The 6921-nt window shown below is 46.5% G+C and overlaps 1 long non-coding RNA gene across 1 annotated transcript in view; it reads left to right on the plus strand.

Moving 5' to 3' along the window:
- LOC127388438 (uncharacterized) overlaps positions 1-5622 on the plus strand; it is a 43002-nt gene extending 37380 nt beyond the window's left edge. The window contains exons 5-6 of the long non-coding RNA XR_007890379.1: positions 3918-4294; positions 5437-5622. This is a non-coding gene — a long non-coding RNA (uncharacterized LOC127388438). The remainder of the gene's footprint in view (positions 1-3917; positions 4295-5436) is intronic.
- The last annotated feature ends 1299 nt before the right edge of the window (positions 5623-6921 follow it).

Raw genomic sequence — 6921 nt, forward strand, 5'->3', positions numbered from 1 at the left:
CAAAGGTGTGTTACACTCCCTGTAAAAAAATATTTCCTGGCATCATTGTGACCTTCCTGCCAAATTTTAAAGTAGTGCTTCAAACTTACAGTGCTGAGACAGCTCAACCAAATGCTTGCAGGAGATATCAGTTCTTTTTTGTTTGGTTGGGTTTTTTTCAATTGAATAAAAAGTTTTCCTGTAGTGGATGAACTGCATTAGCTGAAATTTTCACCCTGAGTTCCAGCCAGGGCAGACAACCAGCATGGAAAGTTTTCGTTCTGAAGATTAAAGTCTGGCAAAGTTCTAAGCAACTGGATTCTTATAATAGTGAGTTTTGTACAATGGGGACAGCCTATCAAAGGGAAATATTTTTTCTGTCTGTTTTGGTTTTGATGTCATTCCATCAAACCTCTAATTGGGAGACACAGCATTAGCTTCAAACTCATTTTAGAGCAATGAACATGAGTCAGAGATAAACAAATGGGCCGGGGGCAAACTGTGCCACTGCCAACTGGTGGGAGATGTTAACAAGGGGCTTTGCAACCACTTCCCCGAGTGAGTGAAATTGTTGCAGAGCAGAAAACAGGCTCTGGTGGGAGGAAGCAGGGCTTGTACACCAAACGGGAGGCCCCAGAATTACACATTCTTGAGCAAGGTACAGGAGTGCCAAGGAAAGGTAGGTCAGGCTGGGAATGCTCTTAATGTGCAGACCTAGCATTGGAGTGATCTGGGCAGGGAGGTGATGGACTTCAGCAATGTAGTGCAGCTGAAGAGTGACTCGATCCAAAAGCCTGCCAGCCAGCTCTACTGGGGACAGGCCAGCTAATATTCTGGTGGTTTAGAGGCAATTTAGGAGGTTAAATTGTAGGTTAAGGGGTTAAATTGGCCTCCATGCAAATGTGGGTTAAGCTGCTAATATGTACATATACAGAAACTGTGCAGGCAGCAAGCTTCTTGAAAAATTGTACTTGCAGTGAGCAGACCTCAGACACCATAAGATAAGGAAAAACCTTTTCTCAATCATCTCCACTGGGACTGCAGGCCAGGGAGGCAGGTGGGACTTAGGGTCATATCTCAACTCAAAGAACAGCTGAAGGTTCATTCCCAGGTCCATGGTCTCACCGCTGCCCGGAATTACTGGGAATACGTTTGTTTTTAATCTTTGCAGTGTTCTCCTTGCTGAGGTACCTGGAATTTATCTCCAAAATATTTTTTTGGGGAAAGTGTGTTCATAAAGCTGGAGCTTTGGGCTATGCACACTTCTTTTCAAGCTCAAGTCTTTGGAAGGGGTGTTACTAACCTGCCTCCTTTGTTTCTTGACAAGGAGAGTAATTTAAAAAAAAAATATTAATCCTTTACACTGAGTTCATGTCAGCTTTAGCTTTAACTCAGCCCACATTGCAGGAACTTCAAGAGATTTTTGATGCTTGTTAAACAGATTTTTTGGATCTTTTCTTGCTTTTATGGCTATATCTCTAACCTGGGGCCAAAGCCTTGCCATAAGTGGAACGTGCAATGGGTAGAGAAGTCCTGCCCTCAGTGGCATAAGTAAGAGAAAGCTGCTCAGCCCTGGGATGAGGGTTGCTGAGCAAACAGCGTGTCCAGCTTTCTTTAGGAGGGCTGAGCCTTCGGTTCCTGTCCAGCTCCTCACACAAAACCCTGCGCTTCCTCTCCTGTATCTCTGGAGCCTCATAAGACCCTTCCTCTTCCCAGCATATCGAATTGCAGCTGTCTCAACCTGACTGGCAGCAAATTCCCACTCCTGAGTCTGCCCTTGTTTTTTCCCAAGCAGAAGGAAAGGGCTGAAAGTTCCCGGTTTCTGCGGTCACCAGCCAGTTGTCCCAGCAAGCTCATATCTGCCCTGTTGAGAGACGTCTGCGCCCGTCTCGGCGAGGGGCAGAGCATGAATGTGGCTGAGGAGCACCCGTGTCAGGCAGGCATCGTGCCTGCCTTTACCAGGCTGATGGGAACAGACAGGGACAAAGGTAAAGCTTGTGGCATGAAAAGGCTGCTTGTTGCAGCGTTTCATGGCCAGTGAGCGTGACCAGCCTTCAGGGCTAATTACCAAAGGAGAGAGAAGTATGTTCTTGTCAGCAGACCTACAGGGTTACTATTTAATGAAGCAGATATGCAGGTAGCTTGTTCAGTGGCATGAGCAAGTGACTGACTTGTGTCCACGAGGATGTAGGTGTGCATGACAGGGTGCTTCAAGTGGCTTTCCAACCTCAGTTTTCTAAGTGTAGTCTGGCACAACTGTCCTTCTCAAAACAGTAGTGACCTGCAATCTGCTTTTCTTCTTCTTCTCCAGTTTTTCCCTTCCACCTTCTCAACTCTCCTTTTCTCTTTTCCTCTCTACCATTTTCCCCTTTTTTCTACCCCAGCATCTCTTGTTTATTCAATCCCATCCCTTCAAATCTTTCCACCTTTTTTTTCCCTCCTCCTTTTCAATTAGCAAAGCTGAACAGCATTGAATAGCAGTGTCATCACCATTCCATCAGGCCTGCCCCAGTTCCCTGCTAGTGGTTTGTGGAGCATGTGTGAGCTGGGAACAGTCAGTATCCTCCGTGTGCTTGCATCAGGGTCCCCCACTGATCACAGTTGCTCAGCACATCTGACAAGTGTTACTTGTCCTTTTCTTGGGACTGCCCGTGGAGGTGTGCAAGGGGTTGCTGAGCTGTGCCAAACCCTGGTGTTGTGCTGGCAGGGTTCCAGCAAGCTTGGGGCTGCCTCTGTGCTACAGAAATCCCTTTGCATCGATGTCTAGTCATATGCCCAAAAGTTAGTTGTGTTAAACCAGTGCCTGAACTGGTCTGCATGGAGGAGAAGGGAAAAAACACAAGGCAATTAATCAAATGGTTGGTTTTGTTTTGTTGGGTTTTTTTGCCAAGACTGGTAGGTATGGGCAGACTCAATGGCTTTGACTCCTGAACTTGTGTTCTGACTTCATACAACTTACTCCATCTAGTATCACCTCTCAGACTTGTCCTGACTCTGGGCTGGAGTAGGTATTGCTAAGGAGGAGGAGCATTTGTGCTATCAGTCCTCTCAATTTGTTATGGGAACTACTCATTTATTTCATTGCAACACGTTTTCTCCTGACAGCAGAGCTACATTTGACAGCAGATTTTTCTAATACGAAAGCTGATGAAGATATATATCAGACAGTGCTATGATCTCCTCTAACAATGTCCCATATGCATTTACCAGAAATGATACTTTGATTGTAAAAATTTCACCTGAGAGCTGATGTCCTCTCGTGGTCCAACAGCCTAGCTGTGTATAGGGAGCACAAACTGCAGCAGCAGGGATGATGCAGGTCAGAAGTGAGATGCTTTGGCAGAAACTTTGGGAGAAGACACACCATGTCTGTCTGACTTGAACCTGCTATTCCCTGCCTGTGGGGGTGTCCTTTGGATTCTTTTTGCAGGACGTTCATCAGGGTATGAGTTTGAAAAAAGAAAACAACAAAACAAAACCCATGTTTGGCTTGTACGTTCCCTGGAATTTATGCTGTGTTTTCTCTGTAGCAAACACTTTTTTTTCCCTGGGTTATTAAGCAAACAAATCTTGGGAAAGAGCCAGCCTTCCCTTTATTCTCCTCTTTGTCTCTGAATGCTGCACAAACCACCTGATACAAGGTGCTGAAGATGCTTTGGAACACAGTTGTGTGCTTGGCCTGGGTTCAGGCTGCACAAGGGGCTGCCACCCATGGGAGAACGTGGGGTTGGGATGTGAGAGTCCAAGCTGTGCTGCTGGGGGGATGCTCAGGGTCCCAGCCTCTTGCTCCATGTCTCTACAGAAAAGACAGACTGCTGAATAGCAGTGCTTGCTGGCTTCTCCAGCTCCAGGATCTGTTACTGGTCCACTTGCATGGATGCTAGGGAATGCATGTGTTTATAGTTGTGCTGCTTCACACTCTCTATTTCTACCAACAGGATCTGGGCCAGCTCTCTGACTCTGCAGGCCTGCCCTGTCCCCTGGGAAGGGACCTCCTGCTACCCTGGTCACTGGTGACCTTGTAGAAGACATGGAAATGCTGACTGTCACAGCACTGGAGGGAGCAGAGAAGGATGCAGCAGCATCACGAGCTGAGGTGGAACCAGTAGAAAAAGCAGCAGCAACAAGGGAGGTGGAAAGCCCAGAGGGAGCAGATCCGGGTGGAAAGGTGGTCACTCCTGAAGGAGCAGCAGCAATAGTACTAGAAGCATCAGAGAATCCAGAGGCAGAAGGTGTCACTGAAGCACTTGCCCGGGCAGCAGAAAGGATTGCAAACTCAGAAGTAACCAAGGTGTTGCAATTGGCAATAGCAGAGGTAGAGACCCAGCAGCCTTGGGTTCATGCTGGGGTGAAGCGCCTGTGGGTGTCCCATGGTCTCCTTGGCTGGGCTCACAGTACCCAATGGTATGGGGGCTGCAGCTCCAGCACTAAGGCTAAACTTGGCCTTTCAGCCTTGGCCTCTGAATGCCTCAGGTGGAGGAGACCTTATTTATGCTTAGCCTCAAGCTATGGGAGAGATCTGTATTTTGGAAAAATTGAAAACAATAAAAAAAAACAAAACCAGAAAACAACAAACCAACACCAACCTGAAATTCCTGCTGAGAGTTTGTGCTCTTTTCCCATCTGGTTTCCCTCTGTCTTTCAGATGAGTTTTTTTCATGGTCGTGGGCACTTTATCACGCCTGGTATAGTTAAGGATACAAAGCACTCTCCATCATAGCCCTGCTGGCCACATGCTCATCCTGTTCTAAAACATTCATATTTGGGGATCAAAAAAGGTCCACGCGTGGTGTTTACTCAGTCGAGAATTTTTATTTGACATTTGAGCAATTATGCCTTGTGTTGTTCGTGAGTTTGCTGAGAGTGATAAACGCCCTTTTCCCATTTGAAAAACCTGTCTTAACATTGATGATGTGGTGACAGATTTTCAGCAGGGCTGGGAGCTGGATTTGCCAGGGCTCAGTGCCTACTCCAAGTGCCAGATTTTCAGATGTGTTCGGCACCCAGCAGCTCCCCGTAGGGTGTGAGGCCTTTGGACATGTTTGTTCCCATGTGTGGAGGTTGTTTGAAAGGCTGCCTGCAGCACCACCAAGAATCCACCTTCTGCTCATGGAAAAATCTGGATCTCATCTCCCTGGGCTCCAATTTAATTTTGGTTTGCAGGGTCAGCTTGCTGCTATCACTGTTTCCTGGGCCCCAGAGCTGTCCTGAAGACACGGCATTTCTGTAGGATATCTTCTAACTTGTCCCCCAGTTTGGGCAAGTAGCTTTACTTAAGAAGGGCTCTTCAATGTGCATTTAAGTGTTGGTGTGTTTTTATCATCAGCTGGATTTAGGTATATGCCAAGATAATTCCCTAATTCAGCCTGTGAATAGGGACCTTTAGTTTTAGGTATCAGCAGCTTACTTTCTAGTGACTTTTGCAATGCTTATGTGTTTATTCTCTTGACTTTTCAGCTCAAAGAGAAGAGGAGGAGCACATGGCTAAAGCCGAGGGACACCACTCAGCAGGAGGAGCAGGATGACTGGGTGAAAGAGGGGGAGAGGTGAAATGAAACGGAGGAGGGGGTGGTGTTCTGGGTCATACCTAATGGGGGTCTGGTACCCTGACATTGTGACAACTCCTGGAATGCAATAGGGCTGCCAATTACATCTCTTTTGTGACTGCCCATACTATTAAAAATAAAGATATGCCACATTCCACACACACCAGTGTTCATGGTCTTTTGAAGGCCCTTGTCTCCTGGTTTTGTGAAATGGTAGCTCTGCACCTTTTCCTCAAAGTTGAGAGCAAAGTGTACTGCTCATGATGGAAAACATGCTTCTGGCATTGACATTTTATACTCTAAATATGTGATCAAGTTTTCATGCCTGTAGACCAAGAGATGGTCCCAGGAAGCACAGCTAATGTGAATTATTTTCAAGTCCAAACAGAGGAGGTGCATTTACCATCTGTCTGTCCAGCTTGCTCCAGCTCTGAAGTGTGTATTCTTGCCTAGGTGGGAATGGTAGGTATGATTTTTTTCTTCGCTTTTTTTTTTTCCTAATTCTGCTAATTCATCTGGAGCAGGGAATGCAAATGTCTCCATCCAGGTTGATAATGGCAAAATGTGGAGCAGAACTAGCCCACGAGAAATTCAAGAAGTGGGAAACATCATCTTCGGAATAGCCTTGGACTTGTCAGCATGAGTGACATTGCCCAGGCAGTGCAGAATGATCATTAAAAAAGGCTTCTGATTTTGAAGAGGAGAAAACATTGTTTGTTGCAAGGCTGTTTTCTCAGCCTGTGAGGTAAAGGTAAGTCTGTGTTGTAGTAAGAGCTGGATGATGTGGCAGTCACTGTAAGACTGACTGTGATAAAATGGTGATAAAGTGCTGCAGAGAGAGTGGGGTTAGAATAAAGCCAGTCTTGGTGTGTGTCTCCTGGGTTTTCCTATGGAGGATGATCACAACCTTGATGCCTTCAGCAAATGGTTGCTTGATGGATTTCTTCCAAATCCATCATGGTTTGCCACTCCAGGCTTGTGTTTAGCAACTTGGGGAGATGGGGTCAGATCTGTAGTTGGATAGAAACCTTCTGAAGCAAGTGCAGGTGGTAGTGGGAGGGTCTGTGTGATTTGTTGCTTCACCCTGGGGGGCTGTCTGGGCAACGCCACTGGGTACTCCAGGTGAAACAGAAAACAGGTCCCTGACTACAAATGGTTGTGAGCAAAGCTGTAGCCCTTTAGGAAAGAGTAAAGATTGCCAGCCTGGATTCTGCCCCAAAATCCATGAGTGTCAACAACCCATCTCTAAACTCCTGTGTAGTCACAGCTGGATGTGATACTCTCCATATACCTTCCTTCCAGCTTCCAGGGATGTTTCTGTGGGAAACATGGCATTTGTTCTGGTGCACCCCACAAGTGGCAGCTCTTTAATAACAGCTACAGCATCATATGGAGC

This window comes from Apus apus, chromosome 9 (genome assembly GCF_020740795.1).
Source record: "Apus apus isolate bApuApu2 chromosome 9, bApuApu2.pri.cur, whole genome shotgun sequence".
NCBI lineage: Eukaryota > Metazoa > Chordata > Aves > Apodiformes > Apodidae > Apus > Apus apus.